Here is a 15,885-nt window from a genome sequence, read left to right on the forward strand (position 1 = left end):
GGAGGAGCAGGAGGAAGAGAAAAGGAAAAAAGTCAGTCTTCACAATGGCTTAAAAGTCCCTAAATGATCTGTAAAAGCACCCCAGCCCCAGACACATTACCCACCAACCTGTCTCCCTTTCCACCCTCTGCCTTCTCTGTTTCAGCCACATTTATCTTCTTGGTGTTACTTGAATGTACCAGACACACTTCTGACTTAAGGCTTTTATGCAAGTTATTCCTTCTGCCTCAAATGTTTTTTCCTCAAGTGTTTCTTGGGATAATGTCCTTACTTTCTTCAAGTCTTTGCTCAAATGTCACTTTCTGAGTAAGACCTACATATCATTGCCCCCCTACATATGCCACATGTGTCAACCACACACTCATCCGACCTCCATACATTCTCAATTTTGCACATTACCTTCAAACTTATTATATAGTTTATTTGTTATGTTTGTTATTTACTGTCTCTCTCCCTTCATCCAAGTGCCCCTTCCCCAACTAGAATGTAAGCTTCAAGAAGGTAGAGATTTTTGTTGATTTGTTCACTGATACAACCCAAGGACCTAGAACAGTACCTGACCCAGAGTAGGTGCTAAATAAATATTAGTTGTAAGAGTTCTCATTTTTTAAAAAATCATTCTCTGTTAGCATTGTTCTTTCTTTCTGTTTAAATCCATTATCTTTTTTTCCATTTTGTACTGGTATTACTTTGGTTGTAAGATTTTAATGAAACAATTAACACTGTCTATCCTGGCCTAGTTCTAATATAAGCAAAGACCATACAGAGCTTAGAAGCACAAGATTTTGTCTTGTTTTGTTTTGTTTTGTTATGCTCAGCCAAAATCATGCTTTTTCCTGACAAATTACAAAATTTAAAATGTTCGCATCATTTATATAAAAATGCCCCTGATTCAAATCCTCCTTGAAGAAGCTAAAATATTTAAATTTTTAATTTTTAAGATACATATAAAGCATAAATGGCTTTCCAAGGAACTCAACTCAACATTCACAATCATTAATATGTATTTCTGGTTGTAAAGAAAAGTACAATTTAATAAATATTGAATATATGGTAGGGAAACATGAATAAAGAGAGGAACAAAATTATTAAAAAAAAAAAAAAAAGAGGCCCTTTAGGAGGAAAGTACGTAATAAAATACACAGTAATTTAAATTTTTTTGAGGCTCTTAGGCAGGTAAGAAAAGTAATTCAATTGGAAACAGCAGTAACTTTGTGCTGTATATAAATTCTCAAAAATATATGTATATATACACACACACTTTATCCACACATGTTTTCATTTAAAACTAAGTAAGAAGTAATCACACCCAGACGGTGTACGTTTAATGTCCTTGATAACTAACAAACAAAGGCAGAGAAATTAACCCATTTTTCCTAATACAAACTGCATTTCTCTATATCTACATTTAAATATCATTTATGCCCAATAAATATAAAGACATTTTATGTTTTCACTTAGCCCCAAATATTAAATTGTACATTTTAAGCTATAAAATATAATTTATATAGAGACTTAGTTTATTTGCTGCTATTTTCTAGTAGATATTTCTATTATTTAAAATTTAAGCAAATTTAATATTTTTGTAAACTAAATGAATTTTTCAGTTCTTTAAAAAATATTTCATACCAACATTCTGTGATTATTAGGAAATTTGTTTTTTATATTTACTATCTGTCTATTAAAGTCTAGAGAATCACTTTTCCTATTTGGGTCTATTATTAACTTCTAATTCCAAGTGGTTAATGCCTAGAAAGTTAAATATTATGAAATAAAATTTAATTTTTATTTATATTATTTCTGTGATATTTCATACAAACATAATTTTGGAAGTATTTTATTCATTCATTTGTTCATTCATTTACCTATTCAACAAATGTTTCTATATTTCTTTAGTATAATACTAAAGCAAAGCTTGACTTTTTGACTTTGACTTGCTGAGTCTCATTGTTAGGTGAATACCACATTGTGTTGGTGCTGTATACATTGTATTTAGCTGTCAATATCTATAAACATTTCTCAATATGACCTGAGAATGTTAAATTGCTTACAATATTTCCTGCAATCATCTCTTCAGAAATATGACAGAAGAAATGTGTTAATGTCACCCATAAGATTTGAGAAGCATCTAATGAAAATTATTGAAACCTGGCTTTTATTTTAAGACATTACACACCAGTTATTATCATGCACTTAGATTATTTTTGTGTCTTGCAAAATATTTTAGAATGGATTTTATTGCTGTTCATTCTCCTGGTGTTCAGGTCACTATTATTTCCTTTTTTAATGGGAGTTCTTTGATTACTTAGGGATTAGGACAATATCATTTGAGTTTAATAATCAACTTCTCTTGTTGGAAAGCATTACATAAAAAAGGAAGAGAGGAGATAAAGAAGAGAGACATTCAAGGAATAATGAAATATACAATTGGCTTGTTTTGTTTGTCTTGTTGATGCCATGCATAAGGTAGATGGCATTATTTTATATGTATTTTGGTGACTCACAATGTAGACAGAATGAGCTTTACAGCTAAAAACTCCCTTTTTCTTTCAATGAAGCAACTAAGTCCTAAAGAGAAAATAAAATTCAAGTCCCTAACTCTAATGCTAGCATTTTTCTACATCTCGTAATAAATCTTTGCGCTGCCTTAGAGAAGCTGAATCTCAAAACAGGCACGTTATATATAAATATAGGTAGCACATTTCTTCTTCCCATGCAATATATTTTCTTATGCAAATATCGCATTTATGCCCAAAAACCCATAGTCACAATAGAGAAAGCAGAGTTTAAGGTATGGGAAATAATATAGGGTTTTTGTTTTGTTTTGTTTTGTTTTGTTTTTTTAGTTGTCAAGTGATCTTTAATTGAAATATTTTTCTTTGTAGTTCTTAACTAGCCGGGTACTGCACTGCACCACTGCTGATGCCATCCATGGTGTCATGAGGGCGGGGCCATTAACATTGCAGCCCAGGACTGGGCAGTCTCCAGGATCTCTTTAACGGTTCCAGAGAGTTCTGCAGCTAAACATCAGTGCTGCATCTGTCAGACAATGTGCCCAATCTCATCAAAAGTATCAAAAGTGATTATTTCCATTGTGCTTAATTTTTTTCTTCTATCTGTCTCATGGTAGTTCGTGGAGGGGTTTGATAATCAGGCAGAGGCAGAAGGCACTACCTCAAATCTGGGCCTATTCTGAACCATCAGTTTCACTATAATCCTCAGACCCTTCCAATTACCAGTTGCTTTGGTGATGTCATCACCAATCTTTTATGGAGAAAGGCCCAGGGGGCCAATCTTGTGGGCAAGGGCAGATATGGCACTGACTTTCCCACCAGTGCACTTCAGGTATATGACTTTGATCTCATTGGGGTTGAACTTCGGTGGCATGGTAGAGGCAACTGGTATCAGATGAACCTGGATTCTGAATGACCGAAGAAAGTTACACCTTTGCCTCCTCCAAGCTGAAAGACAAAAGAAATAATATAGTTTTTTATCACTACTAGTCGTCGGCAGCCGTCCGTCTCGAGAGACGATAGTGTAGCTTCTTAAGAGTCTATCTGCACCTCCGAGAATGGTTGTGCAGTCCGACTCAGGAGTGACACGGTATCTGTCTCCTCCCGTGTTGAATCGACATCTTGCGATGACGCTGGAGTGTTCTCTCCAGTGAAGCTGAAGCTACAGAGCCTGGGCGGGGTGATATGGAGGGTCTGCTGTTGCCCATGCAGCAGACCCCCCCTCTCTTCGCAGCTGAAGGGTCCAAGGGAAAGACGGAGTCAATACAGCTTGGCTTCAGGTGCGCCGCAGGAGTTGCCGGTGTTGACTACAACATCAAACCGCCTTAGGGACTCCGGCTCCGGATTTTCTGTCGGGGTTTACTCCCTTGGCCTTTCCCCTGAAGAGGTATGCCGCAAGGCAGCGGAGGGTTTTTGGAGTCAGAGTTTTCCTTCTCTGATTTGCCCTGACTGGAAGATCGAACCAGCGACACTTAGCTCGCAGGCCGACGCTCAATCCACTGAGCCAAACCAGCCAGGGTATCACTACTAACCTGACCATATCTCTTATCAGTGAGGAATATCAAAATAAGGGAAGTCACCCACCTGCTCTTTGTGTTCCCTTAGATACTCTTATCTAAAGGAATAGCTTATGTTTGTTCATTGATATTTACAAAATGCCATTGATTATTAATTTTTCCATAGAAATAAGAATGTTATGAATGCAAACAAAAGATGATAGGTGCAGTTAATAAATTAAAATTAAGGAATAATTGTATGAAATAGTGCACACTTTCTGAGTGCCTACTAAATGCTAAACGTTATTGTTTCATTTTCATGATCTCACTAAAAAATAAGAAAACACCAATGAAGTAGGTAGTGTAGATAGATTGTTTTATAGATGAGGAAAGGAGGAATCAAAACATTAAATAACATCCTCAGTGTCTAAGAGCTAATAAACAGCAAATCCAGACACAGCCCAGATGTTTCTAATCTCAAAGCAATGATCTTATCCACCATGCAGTTTTGATAGTTATTGACATCAAATCCTTTTCCAAAAGTAAGCCTGTAAAATGGAAAGGACATTGTATACATAAAGGGTAGTGGAAAAAAATTATGTTCAAGTCAACGTATTAGTTATATATTGCTGTGTAACATATTACTCCCAAAACCGCAGTTGAAGGCATCGAGTATTTATTTTCTCTCACAGTTTCTGTGGGTCAGGAATTTGGGCACAGCTTAACTGGGTCCTCTGGATCAGGTCCTCACAAGACTTCAGTTGAAGGGACCACCAGAGCTGCAGTCATCTCAAGGTTAGACTGGAAGAGAAGGCACTCTGAAGTTCATTCAAATGGTCATTGACAGGTTCAATTCCTCATGGGTTGTTGGACCAAAGGCCTCCATTCCTCATAGCTGCTGGCTGGAGTCTCCCTCAGTTCTTTGCAACATGGGCCTCTTCATAGGGTAGTACAGAGAATGGCAGCTGGTTGCCATCAGCTTAAGCAAGCAAGAGAGAAGCAGAGTATGTGCAAGACGGAAACCAGAGCCTTTTTGTAACCTAATCTCAGTAGTAATACACCATCTCAATCACCATATTTTTTTCTTAAGAAGCAAGTCATTAGGTTCATCCAATACTCAACGGAGAGGATTTTACATGAATATCAAAAGGAGGGGACCACTGAGAGTTATCTTAGAAGCTGCCCACCATGGGGAAGAATGTGTTCTCAGAGGATATTGAGGACTGAAGGCTCAGTTGGCCCTGGTGTACACCTATCTCTAGCAAACCTCTGAGTGAACATCCTTCAGTAGCCTTCATCATAAATCAGCAGTTTCACATTACACAGAGGGCAGCCTGCCAACTCCCAGCATGACTTGAGAGACAGTGTGAATCTACCCAGGAATCACCTGGGCCAAAATTCCTTTCTTTTCAGAACTAAATTGTCATCTAAAACATCGGGAAAGCAAAATGGTAGATGTAAGTAACCCATTTTTGTATAATATACTGAAAAGAAGGCAACTGTCTGGAATTCTCTGATCATGTTTAAAGATACATCTCAAAGATACCAGCTATTTGAACACAGGCAACCTCCTTACTTATCCAAGCCTCATCTTACAGTGCTACTATAAAGATTAAGGTGATCTATGTGATAATATTTTGTAGTTAATGTAACATAAAATTACAAATTTTGCCCGTATTCCCCTTAGCTAAAGAACAGGATAAAATTTTAAGAACAGCAGCTTAGCATATTATTTATCTTATTAGAACAATAACTGTTTTGAAATATGGATAATAAATGGACTGTTTTTACACCAATCCAAGTACCACATTTGATGATCTTTACAAAAGAGAAAAAATAAAGATTCCCACACAGTTTGTTTCAAAGAGGCACTTGGGTTTTTAGAACTTGTGTGCCTTGGTCACACTGCAAAGGTTTTAAGGCATTGCATAAGCTACCTACAGTGTTCAAACAATCTGACAGCATGCACTTCCTTCAGTTTTACTTCTTTCCACACTGCCCCTAGTTAAAATGTTCCCAATGTGTGTGTCTGACTTAAGAGAAAACATTTTCCTATGTCATGTAAGAACTACGTGGACTTTAGGCCCCTGATGGACCAGAAGAGTACATTAGCCTTTCTTCTTTAGTGACCTAGATTGAAATCTCATCTGATGTTTTCCCATTAGAAATGAGATGGCAAGATATTTTCTGGGAAGTGATTTAGGTACACTAAACAATCTATAAGGCTCTATTGATTAGAAGTAGACTTGACTCAAACGTGATTTGTGTACAGTGAAGTACCTTGGAAGGTGATGGGATTGACAGGCAGTGCAAAAGAGATTGGGGACTGGAATAGTTAAAGTGAACCTCTTTATGAGGTACATGGATAGAGTTAATCTGTGAAGAATACAAAAACTGAGAAAGGAAAATAATGAATTTAAAGTACTGAAATACTGCATACTCTGTGGTTTTGGTAGTGTATATAAATTCAAACAAACAAAAAAGAATTTTGCATACAGTCATAGAAGGAAGTAAATTTCAGAGTGTTTATATGAACTCTGAAACTATTCCTATTCCATAGCATAAATAATAAAATATTTTTTAAAAGAAAATATTCCTATTCCCCGAAATATGTATTTATTGCCATTAGATTATTGTCAATTAATTTTAGTTAATTACATGGTTTTGAAATAACTGGCAGATAATAATGGACTTACTCATTTAACTGGACTCAAACAAACAAACAAAACAAAAAACCTATATCCAAATGATTTCCCCATAATCTTGCAATAACATCATGGTAAGGCTAGGAAAGGATAAAATGATGATTTAAAAAATTCACAACCAAAGTAATAAGGATAATTGTGTAATAGCATATTAAGTCAAACCCCGGCCAAATATGAAAATATATCTGTTGAAAATTTTGCATTTTTATGCCATTTAACTCCACAAATTTACTTAAACTGAAATCGTCATGTAAGCAACATTTAAAATAATATTAAATTAATATCTCCAGGCATGTTTTGCCTCAGACAAAGCTGAGATAAATATTTTACTTTTTCATATAGGTAGAAAATCATAATCTGATAGCCTTTATTCTGAAAATAATCCTTAATAACCTGTTTGAAGAAATTTCAAAGTAATCATTGTATTGAAACAAAGAAGGTCCATTATATTAATAAATCATAAATTTGAAACTACTAAATTTAAGTCAATTTCATATGAGCAACACAACTTTTTACAAAAATTAGTTAAATAAATCTCACACCGTCTACATATGCAAAATATTTCTAACGGCAGACTTTCTCTAATAAGTTTAAGTCTATAGCATTTAAAAATAATCCAAAGATTGGTATTTTTAGAATTAGAATGAGAGTGTCAGAAGGTAGATATTAGGATAATAAATTGTTGTGAAATTAGCTGTCTTTTCAAAGATCTGGCCATAAATTATCAAATCCTGCACTGTTCAATATGGTAGCTACAAGCAACATGTGGCAACTTAAATTTAAACAAATTAAAGTAAGTAAAATTAAAAGTTCAGCACCTCAGTTGCACTAACCACAGTTCATGTGTTTAACAGCCACACGTAGCAGGTGTCTACAGTTTAGGGCAGCAGAGGGCTAGTACATTTCCATCATCAGAAGCAATGGCTTTTCTTCCATGTAATATATTTCCAGAACTTGGGATCATTCTCTCTGAACTTCCTTGACTTTCGGCTGTTCTTTTGCTAAAGTCATTAAAATGATTAGAACCTAAAGGAGAGTTATGGCGTTACATTCCTTTTCTCTTTTTAACTTATTCTGAACTGAATCAACCAGTTTAAATCCTTCTCGCATCCTATTAATCCTATCTAGCTCTTCTGTCCATCTGGATGGGTTTCTTCAACAGATTCCCTGAATATACATTAAAAAACATAAATCACTGGATTAAACTTGTAGAAAATGATGAAAGCTAAATTCATGTATATACATGTAGTGGGACAAATGGACACTTTTTTATTTAACCTGAATGAAAGCAATAAATTTGAAACAGGTTTAACTGATGATATTGGTAATCCACAACAGATTTTGTAAGTGTTTCTGAATGAATATTGCTTTTATTCAATAATCCCTTGGATTAAAGAAGGGTTAGATAATTCAAACAATCTGCAAAGAATCTTATTATTTGTGATTTAGTTTTAATTTTTACCAAAAAACAATATGTATGGTTTAGGCTTTAGCAAATTAGACCAAAAATTACATTTGTCATTTTGCTTTTTAAAATTTGTGGCCGGGGTTACACTATATACCTATGTTCTTGGGAAGCAGCCTGTTCTTCATCCTCTATTGTTCACATGTAATATTATGGAGTAGTAATATGTATCCTGTTTTCATGTACATTGACAATAGCCTCTCCTCTAAACTACTTGCTTTAATGACTTACCACATTCACCTTAGGTATTCAAACTTGTATAAACTCTAGATATTATTTTTTAATTCTATGGATTTACTTAGCTGTCAAAAAGAGTTTTGAAAGAATTTTTAGGTGGATATTTTCAGTCAGTTCTAATAATAATTAAAAGCAAATAATTGTTAACGTTTATTTAGCAATTACTACATGCCTGGCAGTCTTTTAATGCATTATCTCATTGAATTCGTCACAACAATTCTCTGAGCTGTGGACAACTACATCCCCATTTTTGCAGATGAGAAAACAATGTAACATAGTTAAGTAATCAGCCCATAGTCACACATCTAGCAAGTGGTAAATCCAGGATTCAAACACCTTGTATGATAAGAGAGCCCACACTCTCTCTCATATACTGTATTAGTTGTCTATTGCTGCACAAAAAATTGCCCTAAAAATGGGTGGGTTAAAACAGTGAATATTCATCTTCTCATAAATCCTGAAGGTCAGGAATTCAGGAGTGACTTAGCTGGGTGATTCAGGCTCCAGGTCTCTTAGGAGGTGGTCTTTAAGAGATAGCAGGAGCTGCGATCATCTAAAGGCTTGACTGGGGCTTCAGGGTATTCCTCTTTGGCTATTAGCAGTTGGCTCAGTTTCTTTTCACATAGACCCTTCCAAAGAGCTGCTTGAGTGCTTTCTCGACATAGCAACTGGTTCTTTCAGAAAAAGGACAGAAATTACAATGTCTTTTATGATCTAGAATCAGAAGTTGTACTTCGTAATTTCTGCACTGTCCTATTGATTACACAAATCAACCCTATTCTGTGTAAGACGAGACTACACTAAGTAAGTATCAGAAAATAGACTATCTTGTAGTCTAAATAGCCACTACAGTATCCTACCTCTTGAAACAAGCTGTATATTGCCAGCTTAGAATGTGTTACTACAGATATTCCGGGTTTTAATATCTATACTTACAGATATTGAACAAAAGAACAGCACTAAAAGGGAATTTCAGTAGCTACTGATTTAGGTCTTTAATGGAGAGGATATTAGTTTTATTGTATAAAATTTTTCAGAATAATATTTATATCATATTCAAATATAAAAACACAATTATATCCAAAGGGAGATATTGAATGATTTTTTATTAATCCATCATTTTGCACTCACCCAAATTATCATTTTGCTCTAATCCGAATTACCAAAGTTGTCAATGCTACCTTGTCTATAATGGGCCAGATAATAAACATTTTCAGCTTTGGAGGCTATACAGTTTCTGTTGCAACTATTCCACTTTACTGTGGGAACATGAAAACAGTCATGCATATTATGTAAGGAAATGGGCAAAACTGTGTTCCAATAAGACTTTATTTACAAAAACACATGGTAATCAGATTTGGCCCATAGACAGGGCAACCCTTGGTCAACACCGTTCTTGGATGGACTTTTCAAAAATTATTACTTTGATTTAAGGTAACTAAAATTACTTTAAATTTTATGTGACCATCATATTATGTGGTTTTGTCCTAGCCCATATAATATTGTTCAACTTTAGAAAAATTGGCAGTATTGTTGAGATAAGAAAAGATGAACCTCTGTAAAGACAGAACATAATATTACATAAGACTAACAATTTACACATTAATCATTGCTCTAAAAATATCAACTTATTCTACAATATAAGCTGATTTGGAAGGATGAAATTTTGATAATTCTTAATTCTGTTGATATCGGTCTGTTGATTATTTTACATTTTTGGTTGACTTTGAATAATCTAAACTTTATGCAGTGTGTTTGTTGAATGAATTAAACATCTTACTTCTCTTATCTCTTCTATACCACACACTCCTCAGCCATAGGCTTTTGCTGCTTCTTCTGGTCTTTTCAGTAAGTTTGTCAGAGCATATGATGTTTAGTATTAGTTTTGCTTTTCAAAAGTTATTCAACAAAAAGTGAAAAGTAAGTAAGAAAAAACTATTGGAAGTTAACTAAAGATACAAAGACTTGAAAACAAATTAGAAAATTATAGAATAGAATGAACATTGACTTCAAATAGTCCCGCTAACAGGAGCTATGAAGCATCAGACAATAGAGTACTTGGTGAGGAATTTATTGGCCTCTGAGAAAGCTATTAAATACCAGTTTAATTTAGTCATTCTCACCTTCATTTCAGGTTTTTTTTTTATTCTGAGACCAACGATTTTTTTTTTTTAATCCACATTATGTGGTTGTATTTATAGCTTAAAAGGGTACTTCTTACAGTGTTCATTCATTCATTCAAACAAATATTTATTGAATACTTAAATGTATCAAGCACTATGCAAGTTCTCATAGATACAATGGAAAACAAAACATGGACCCTGCCCTTAATGTTCTTAGAGGCTGATGAGGATACAAAAAAGTAAACAGGCATGGTAAAAATGAACACAGTCATAAGCTATAAGTTTCCTATCCAACTCAATGAACTGCATTTAAACAGATATATTAAACTTTAATATTCTGGTTTCAGTGACAGTACCTACTGTGTACTTCAGCTATTTCTATCTTTCAAAACAAAAGCAACAATGACAAATTATAAATACTAATATTGGAATATATTGCTTTATAACCATACTTCATAAAATGCAAATTATTAAAAGTATTTTAAGTGAAAAAGTTCCATAACCAATTATTTTTAAATTTTGGGTTTAATATAAACAGGTTTTTTTTTTCATTGCAGGACTCCTCAGTGCCTGTAATATGGTAATAAGCATGGCAAATATAGTTTAGTATCTTAAAATGTATTTGAGGGGCCTGCTTTTTAAAAGAAAGCATTCATTAATATCTAGAACAACATAGATGTTTCTTAGAATATAGTTTTAGAAACACAACCACATATAATTTCACATTTTAATCAAGCCATATTTATTATATTCTAGGAGAACTAATTCTTTAACTGAAATATTAATTACATGCTTTTGTTAGGCAACTGGCTCTTTTTTCAAAACTCTCTAGTTTTGCATCTTTCAAATCCAGAACTTGGTTGCTTTGCTCTTTTTCAAAGAAACATTTGGGTTTTGGCTGGGTAGTTCAATTAGAGTGTTGCCGTGATATGCCAATGTTGTGAGTTTAATGATCTCTGGTCAGGGCACATACCAATGAATGAATAATTAAATGGAACAATAAATCAATGTTTATCTCTCTCTTTCTCTGCAATAAAAAAAGAAATATTTAAAGAACAATAAGTTTAAAATTTTTTTAAAAAAGAAACATTTGCCCGGGGCCCCATTAAAGACTATCATATTTTGCTAGTCCTAGTTAAGTCTGTGACTGTTCAGGGGAGCCCTGCTAGGGAACAGAGGTATCTGTGGTCTCAGTCTACAGAGCACAGCCTTGGATGAATGGTTTAAGCTGAATGATGATAGCACTCAATTGTGTTCCCAACTTAAGTGTCTCTTTTTTCCTCCCCCAGCTTCTTTCCCCTTCTTATTCTTTCATATTTCTACTCTGGTTTTGCTGGTGGTTGAGGGTTTTTTTGGGGGGGGAGGGGGCATTGTTTGTTTTTGCTTTCCCTCTCTTTTACTCATGGTCCTTACCAATGACTTAGGTCTGTTTATGGCCACCAGAAGTTTAAATTTAACCTGACTGATGACCATCATAACAACAATATTTCACCAGCATTTTATAATTCAGCTGTGGGAAAACAGTGAAATGAGCCGACATCCATAGCAGGTGAATGGATAAGAAGCTGCTGTCATCAGCACAAACTGACGTTTGATTTCACAATCTCCTTTCTTCTGCCGGCTCTGTCCTTGGCTCAGTCTTGCACAATGTACTGCGTGAAGGGAAGACGACACCATCCTAGAGCATGTGCATGGGAGGCACATCTTTTTAGATAGGATCTGACTTAGAAGTTCTCTTAATACTTAACTCTGAACAATAAAGTACCGTTTGGAGAAAGCACACAGCCTTAAAGAAACTCAAACAACAATCATTTTTGAATTGTTAGAGGAGTCTCTAATTGAATTGGTAAAAATAAGAGACAAAGAAACCTAATGCAGACAATAATTATTTCTGGAGTGTCTTGCTTCATAATTGCAAGTGTTAGATAATGTTGTAAGCAAGCCCTTATTAAGATAACTTTCAAAAACTATATAGTGAGATATTACGAAGTGGAGATCAAACGGATACCTACAAAATGAAAATTTTTAAAATTTATAAGTACTTTTAAAAGAATCATATAGGAATCCCTACCGGCTTAAGCCCTAAAGTCATCTAATATGCAGTGAATACTTACAGAACGGGGAGGTGGAGGGGGAGGGGGAGGGGAGGGAAGGCGAGGTATGAAAATGAAATGGCTTTAGCTACAGAAGGAAGCAAAATCAGAGATTGGTGATACCAAAGGAAGCACCTGCTTTCCGGAAATTAAAACCATGCATTAGGCAGTTCTGACTTAATTGCCAAATGGGGTAAAGCCCAGTCTCAAATGTAAAAGGGTCCCAAATTATAATTGGACATCATGGATTAAAATTCAATACCTGAAAATTTCCTTAGAAATGAATAGGCAACCAGGACAGACCGCAGAGCCCAGTACAATATACTTCCCGCAGCTGACACTGGCAGGTCATTTTATTTGGCACCAAATAAAGTTCCCAAGTGGTCTTTAAGGGCATTCAGCTGCTGAGTGCTTATTTCATTCATCCCTTATTGTGCTGCCAGAGAAGTAGCATGAATCAGCTGTGTGGATGAAATTTTCTCAGGCTGAGTGATGGCGATGCAACTGGATGGACTGACTTCACCTCTTTAGTGGGACCTCTGCTAGCAGCAATACCCGGAATGGGGAATGGCTTTCACACGATGTCCTTAAACAGAAAATGCTGGGGGTGCAGGAAAAAAATAAATGCTAGGATGCTTCCAAAACAGATACCATATATATATGGTATATGTATTCAACATATAACATAGAAAATTATGAAGTCTTAACTTTGTGGTCCCCCTCTGTGTGTACCTCCGGACACAAAGTAAACGCTGACCCTTACATTTCCTACATTAAGAATAAAACTGCAGCGTTATATTTAGCTCTCTTCGGTTGTTTTTGTAAGATTCCTAAAGGAATAAAAGTCAAACCATTTAAGAGCTTTAGCTTTATATGTGTTAATTTCAGAGCATATACTCAGTATCAGAATGTGTTTCCTTGATTCTGTCAATTCTAGTAAAGTTTTCTGATCATAAAATAGTATTTTGCATCCTCCCCCATGCCGGTTTAAGAACTGCAGGCGCTAGAGCAATTCCACTGAGGTCATGAACCTGTCTGATGAACTACAGATGAACATGAAATATTCTTCCAAGCTAACAGGCCTTATTAATGTGCAGTTCCAGTACACATTTTTTATTTAAATTCATGGAAAGGTTAAAAGGCAGTAGTTCTTATTATTGTTTTGTCTTTGGTTTAGGACAAATTCTGAATGTATCCATAATAGAAAGAGTTTAATGATTTCATAAAGATCACTGTTAGCAGCAGCATCGAATAGTGCTACTATCACTGAATAGTTTAAGTCTTACATTTGCATTAGAATTAGGACCAAGGGATAATTATTTTAAAGCTAAATTTGATATAAATGGGAAGCTCATTTGGCATTCAGTCTGGAAAACCTAGGGCTGTTATAAAAAGATCTCTTGTGACTGCAGATATTAGAAATATAGAGAGAGGTTTATTTTGTGTGGTTTTTGTTTGTTTGTTTGTCTGTTTTGTTTTGGTTTTGGTTTTTGGTTTTCCACTTTTAGGAGGACTTGGTATAGTTACAGTGGGATCATTAACATAAGCCTAGTAATACACTATAATTAATATGAAGTGATCTGTTTCTGGCCAGATTTTGCCATATAAAATGAATTAATTTGCCCAAATAAAAAATTGTACAAATATTTAAATGTTTCCCCAAATTGAATTTCTTTTGAGTTTTTATTACAGAAAATTACTAATTTACACTAAAGTAAACAGAATAGTATAAAAAATCCCATATACCCACTACCCAAATTCAGTGATTATCAACATATTATCTATCAATTTCATCTATATCCCAACCCCTTCCCCCATCACTCCTTTTCTCTCTATTTTTTAAAGTATATTTTATTGATTATGCTGTTCCAGTAGTCCCAATTCATTTTCCCTTTGCTCCCCTCTGCCCAGCAATCCCATCTCTTCCCACTTAGTTCCTATCCATGGGCCATGCATTTAAGTTCTTCGGCTTCACCCTTTCCTATATTATTCTTAATTTCCCCCTGTCTATTTTGTACCAAACAATTATGTTTCTTCATCCCTGCACCATTTCTCCATTTTCCCCCTTCCCCCTCCCAGCTGATAACCCTCCAAATGATCCCCATAGCTATGATTATGTTCCTATTCTGGTTTGCTTATTTGGATTTTGTTTTTATTTTTTAGATTCAGTTGTTGATAGTTGTGAGTTTGTTGTCATTTTAGTGTGCATAGTTTTTATCTTCTTTTTCTTAATTAAGTCCCTTTAACGTTTCATGTAATAATGGCTTGGTAATGATGAACTCCCTTAGCTTTACCTTAGCTGGGAAGCATTTTATCTGCCCTTCCATTCTAAATGATAGCTTTGCTGGATAGAGTAATCTTGGTTGTAGGTCCTTGATTTTCATGACTTTGAATACCAGTCCCTTCTTGCCTGCAATATTTCTTTTGAGAAATCCACTGATAGTCTTATAGGAACCCCTTTGTAGGTAACTCTCTTGTTTTCTCTTGCTGCTTTTAATTCTCTCTTTATCTTTAATCTTTAGCATTTTAGTTATGTGTCTCGGTGTGGACTCTTCGGGTCCAGCTTCTTTGGGACTTTCTGTGCTTCCTGGACTTGTATGTCTACTGTATTTCCTTCACAAAATTTGGGAAATTTTCCTTCATCATTTTCTCACACAAGTTTTCAATTTCTTGTTCTTCCTCTTCTCCCTCTGGCACCCCTATGATTCAGATGTGGGCACATTTAAAGTTGTCCCAGAGACTATACTTTCAGAGATCATTTCTATAGTTTGCTACTAAAGTTGTCCCAGAGGTTTCTAAGACTCTCCTCACTTTTTTTTTAATTCTTGGTTCTTCCTTCTGTGCTGATTGACTATTTATTTCTTCCTTATGTTCCAAATTATTGATTTCAGTTGCAGTTTCCTTCCCTTCAGCATTGGTTTTGTGTGGATTTTTCTTCAGTTCACTTAGCTTAGACTTCACTTCTTCCCTTCTGTGTTTGCTGTACTCAAGCATATCTGTCAAGTGTGTGAGATCCTTATCACAAGTGTTTTGAACTTTGTGTCTATTAGGTTGGCTATCTCCTCATCTGTTAGGTTGGCTATCTCCTTGTCACTTAGTTCTCCCATGGCAACCTTGATCCATTTCCTCTTTTACGCCATACTTCTCTATTTCCTCAACTTGATGGGCTCCTGTGTTTGCCTCTGTGTCTTAGGTAGAGCTGTCACACCTGTTATGTTGTAAGGAGCAGAGCCTTAGGTATTCATAAGTATAG

General features: G+C 35.2%; 1 long non-coding RNA gene and 1 pseudogene across 2 annotated transcripts in view; both read left to right on the forward strand.

Moving 5' to 3' along the window:
• Positions 1-15,885, forward strand: part of LOC150015156 (uncharacterized) — a 152,336-nt gene that overhangs the window by 99,539 nt on the left and 36,912 nt on the right. The window lies entirely within an intron of this gene.
• LOC150015157 (small nucleolar RNA U3) lies at positions 15,369-15,444 on the forward strand (annotated as a pseudogene).

This window comes from Furipterus horrens, unplaced genomic scaffold (assembly GCF_987537825.1).
Source record: "Furipterus horrens unplaced genomic scaffold, mFurHor1.1.pri manual_scaffold_3, whole genome shotgun sequence".
In the NCBI taxonomy this organism is placed as follows: Eukaryota; Metazoa; Chordata; class Mammalia; order Chiroptera; family Furipteridae; genus Furipterus; species Furipterus horrens.